The sequence below is a fragment of the Sebastes umbrosus genome, chromosome 6 (assembly GCF_015220745.1).
Source record: "Sebastes umbrosus isolate fSebUmb1 chromosome 6, fSebUmb1.pri, whole genome shotgun sequence".
Lineage (NCBI taxonomy): Eukaryota > Metazoa > Chordata > Actinopteri > Perciformes > Sebastidae > Sebastes > Sebastes umbrosus.
Window position 1 is genome coordinate 30,638,749 of NC_051274.1, and position 5,724 is coordinate 30,644,472.

Genomic DNA, 5,724 nt, shown 5'->3' on the forward strand with positions numbered 1-5,724 from the left:
GTAAGTATACTAATATCAATGTACTAGTAGTATACTTACAAGTGCACTACTTTAATACTTCTTGGGACTAAATTGGCCCACTTTTTTATTGTTTATGAAAGTATTCTATTAAGTATACTAATAAGTATAAAAGTATAAAAATAGTAAACTTTGAGTACACAACTGGTTTAAACATACGTTTTATTTTGTGCTGCAACTATACTATAAGTATATTGATAGTTTACTAGTTTTATACTTGTAGCCCACTTTTTAGTTTATGAAAGTGCACTTTAAAGTATACTCTCAGTAACCTACTAGTTTAATAGTTTTTATCCTGCAATTATACTTGTATATACTGTACGTGTAGCCCACTTTTTAGTTTATGAGTTATACTTGTGTATAACTTCTGTATACTTGTCAGTATGAGCTAAGTATACTTATTTATACTTTATCTCCGATAAGTACATAAAAAGTAAACAGAAAGTATACACTCTTATTTTAAGTTTAAAACAAGTATACTAATAGCACACTAGACTAAACTTATTTTTGGTAAGGGGTAATATTACATAAGGAGACTATAATGTCTGCAAAACCATTTTATAAACCGAACTCTATGTTATTTTTCCACACTTTGCTTGTGATGTAGATACAAATGACTAACACCAATAAGAACGTGACATGATGAGAGTAAAACATTTGGTGAATGACCTTCAGGTCTGGTTGGAGAGGTGTGTGTGTGGAGGTGCCAACATGTTTTTGATTCTGATGAAATACCCTGCGAAGGTTACGTGGTACGATTTGATCTGATCTCAAACCACTTCTCTTCTGCAGACTTTCCATCAAACTATTTGTGTACCTTTAATCAGGCCGTTCTCTGATAAGAAACAGACACAGGGAGCTAAAAAGCAGATCACAGAACAACAAAGACCTTGATTTTAACTGAAGACGAAATATGACTCCGTTCCTGTTAGCTGTGTCATAACGGACACGTGATGTTATGGTATGTGGCGTCCACCAATGAGCGGCGTGTGATAAAATATGGTATGCTCTCAACACTGACGGTATCTAGGCTTTTAAATCAATGACAAAGATAACGTGTGTTTGTCTGTTTGTCTGCACAATTACATGTGTGTCATGGTGTCAAAACATTCTCGTCTAACCAGCTGCACCTGCTCTTTGGCCTATTTATTTCCAATCATGTTTGTCATCATGTGTGTTAACAGGGTGCATTAATCACGTAATTAATCTGAAAAACAAAGGTGCCAGTGTTGAGCAATAAAAGTGCATTTCACGTATTGCATGAAATTGCATGATTGGGTGTGTTAGTCTTGCCAACGTGGAAGCTTCTGTAAATGAACTATCAACTGACAAATGCATTTAACTCAAGATTTCAGATATTTTAGAGGGAAATATTGCACATTTTACTCCACTACATTTATTTGACAGCTCTGGTTACTGGTTACTTTTTAGATTAAGATTTTTACTAGGGCTGTCAATCGATTAAAATAGTTTATCACAAATTAATCACACATTTTCTTTATCTGTTCAAAATGTACCTTAAAGGGAGATTTGTCAAAATGTAATACTCTTATCAACATGGGAGTGGGCAAACTGCAGCCCAACAGGAAACAACAGCTGTCAGTGTGTCAGTGTGCTGACTTGACTATGACTTGCCCCCAAACTGCATGTGATTATCATAAAGTGGGCATGTCTGTAAAGGGGAGACTCGCGGGTACCCAGAGAACCCATTTACATTCACATATCTTGAGGTCAGAGGTCAAGGGACCCCTTTGAAAATGTCCATGACAGTTTTTCTTCGCCAAAATTGAGAGCAAGTTATTATCGCGTTAACTTTGACCACCCTAATTTTCACATAAAAACATATGGGTGATATGATAAAATATAATGTATATTGTTAAAGACTAAACCAGTGTTTTCTAACCTTTTGAATCATGACACCTTATTAAAAACAAAGCTGTGTCTGGTTGGAGTTCTTTGTCACAATTCAGATGTTAACAGTCCGATCAAAGAGTCATTTCCCCTCTAAACGTCTCAGATTGTTTCATTTAAATAATTGTTTGAGGCCCGAAGAGTTAAAAGTATCCAGTATTTCACAAAACAAGCAGTTCAAAGTCTAAAACAAATGAATACAAATGTGTGTAGCAGGACTTTGATTTTCTTCTTTCCTGCTCCATTAATCATCTCACGACCCGCTAACTCGGCCTGCTACAACTCTGAAATCCTGCGTACACATTGATGCATCATTAATAATAATATAACAGTGTCATTTATGATAATAAATGACAGTCACAAGGGCAACAAGTACTTTCATTCTGATACTTTAAGTATGATAATACTTCTCAAGATAAGACAATATAGATAGATAGATAGATAGATAGATAGATAGATAGATAGATAGATAGATACTTTATTGATCCCGAAGGAATTTAGGAAAGATAAGATAAAACTTTATTTATCCGGACCAGCAGTTGCAATACAAAGTGGGAAGAGTGCACATATAAAAGTCTAACATGTAGGATGTTGAATGCAACTCAAAGTATTTGTAACAAAATATCTGTCTTGCTTCTCTAGCCCAGTTGGCACGGTTCCCAAATATATAACACTGAAGTTAAAATCAAGCTCTGAGCTAATTATTGATCTGATCGCAGTGACAACGTCTACCCAGTAAGAAGAAAGATTAGAGCATTCCCAAAAGATGTGAAAATGACTTTAATCTCTCTTTAAAGTGTTGTTTTTGAACTACTGGCCTTGTTAAATTGCAGCTGCAATTTAGATCCCATTGGGGCTGCTGGGTGTGTGTGTATGTGTGCGTGTGTGTGCGTGTGTGTGCGTGTGTGTGTGTGTGTGTGTGTGTGTGTGTGTGTGTGTGTGTGTGCGTGTGTGTGCGTGTGCAAATAAATTTAGCTGAACCTAATCCGGTGCCTCGCATAAAAACTAAACCATTACAGGATTAAAGTGTCTCACTTTCTGTATCAGTGAAACTGTCACAGTAGCTGGAGGCTGAGTGGTGCAGCAGTAACAGAGACTCAACCCCCCCAGCAGCGCCCCTCTCACCGCTCCCACCGCTCCCACCACTCCCTCCCTCCTTCAATACTGGTTTCCCTCAGTGCTTTCCTCAAGTATATTTAAATATGTTTTATTTAAAAAGCATATAACTTGTTTGCCTTACCTTTAATAGTATTTCGGTGTAAACCTGCTTGTTTAATATTCACCTAAATCTTGATATATGTTTTAAAATTAGCAACAAAATTCACCGAAGTGAAATTCATCCATTATTTGGTACAAAATTAGTCTCTCTCATATCTAATACTAACTCTTAATGTGGCATTATTTAAGTTTAAAATGTTTTTTTCTTTCCTTGCAATTTAGTGTAACCCAATGTACAATAATATCCATGCAAGCTAGATACTTTACTATAAATAAATGAATGAATAAATAAATGACTCGATACTTAAATAAATACGCCATTAAATGTAGCAAAAATAATATTAAAAAATAAATGTAGCCATTAATTAATTGATAAGATGTGACATAAATTGATATTTCTGTATTAATTTGCTTCTTTATTTATCTTTGTATAATTCCTTTATTTTACTCTTCGTTGAATTTCCCTTTATGTATTTATTTTAATTTATTAATTAATTTATTAATTAATTAAATTAAAAAATAAATGCAAAAATAAATAAATAAATACATTTATTTTTGCATTTATTTATTATTTTTGCATTTATTTTTATTTATTATTTTTGCATTTATTTTTATTTATTCATTTTGTATTTATTTTTAAATGTATGTACTTTTTTATGTATTTATGCATTTATTTATTTCAGGATGATTTTCCCTTTGCATTTCACCCCTTATTTATCTCCCCAAACTTATTTATTTCTGTATTCTTTTCTTTATACATTTATTTTTTACATTTCTGTCTCATTATGCAAACATTCAGGTTTTGAGGAGTTTAATTATTTAAAATCTATATAATATATTTATCACCTGTAGCTGGTTGTTGGGAACATTTATTCCACAGTATTTCCTTCCTTCATGCACAAGACAAAATAAATAAAAATAGATGCATGATGGAAACAGTCCAACATTTATAGAATAATCATTTTGTTCTCCGTCTTTCCCAGAGTCAGACAAAGAGAGGGAGGTGAGTTTCAGCTCTGTGTGTCCAGCACAGAGATAGATCCAGGATGTGTTTAGCATAGCTTAACACAAAGACTGGAAGCGGGGGGAAACTGCTAGCCTAGCCACATGAAAAGATCAACACTCCTTCCGACCACTAGTATCTGTTTTTAAATTACCATCACAATGCTCCAGTTGTGTGCTCCAAGGAGCCTCTGACATTTGACATCTGAGAGTCGAATAGAGTCCAATAATAAATATATACATACATTTGCATAAAGCAGCATATTTGCCCACTCCCATGTTGATAAGAGTATTAAATACTTGACAAATCACATTTTTTGCAGCAGCAAGCAGGAAGGAAACATGTTTTAGAGGAGAGGGCATTTCCCAGAAGATTAATCACACATTCTTTATCTGTTCAAAATGTACCTTAAAGGGAGATTTGTCAAGTATTTAATCCTCTTATTAACATGGGAGTGGGCAAATATGCTGCTTTATGCAAATGTATGTATATATTTATTATTTAACAACACAAAACAATGACAGATATTGTCCAGAAACCCTCACAGGTAATGCATTTAGCATAAAAAATATGCTCAAATCATAACATGGCAAACCCTCTTGTGGCCTTCTTTTTGCTGGGTCCTGATCCCAGTAAGCCTTTGAGTGCTCTTTGTCATGTTTTTAGTGTGTCTGTCCTTTATTTGTGCTCTTCTGCTCAATTTATTGTCAATACGGATGCCATCCTCTATTTTTGCTGCAAAACAAATCTACCTACGGGTACAAATAAAGTCACCTGAACCCTGAACTCAAGTCCAACAGGCATCAACAGCTGTCAGTGTGTCAGTATGCTAACTTGACTATGACTTGTCCCAAACATGCATGTGATTATCATAAAGTGGGCATGTCTGTAAAAGGGGAGACTCGTGGTTACCGGCAATCCTGAATTTTATCCAGCGATATCTGTCAATTTTTACTGCTAATGAAAAGAGAAATACACAGATGGAAGATCTTACCGTTCTAAATGTGTATTTGGTGTAATTCTATCACGAAGGCTAGGGGGTGAAGTCTGACCCTGAAGTGACCACGCTCCTTTTATTTGGTTTTCGTGCACCCTTAAAAAAAAAAGAGGTAATAAAAAAACATGTCTGTGATCTTCTGACATCTGATCTAATCAGCTTGGAAACCTTGGAAATCATCAAGAGTCATAAAATCAGTTTTCCGCAACATTTTGGAATATTTAATGCCTTTTTGGTGATAATTTTTCAAAATAGCCACCAAAAAGGAGCCAAATTTGCAGAGCCGATATATAAATCTTTTCATAACATATAAACCTACATATGTGCAAAATTTGTTGCTTTTATCGCAAAATGCACAATTGTTTTGAATATTTCAGCTTAACTTTGACAGCCCTAGTAATTTCCCTACAAGTTAGAAACTGCCTTAAATGTTGTTTATTCTCCTACAGTATCTCTTGATCTCTCCATCATTTGCAGCATTTAATATTTCCGTAATACAGCAGTTAATATTTTGTCTGTCCCCTGTAGCTTGTTGACATTTTCACAGCAGATTCCTGCACAAAGCACAAAAACAACA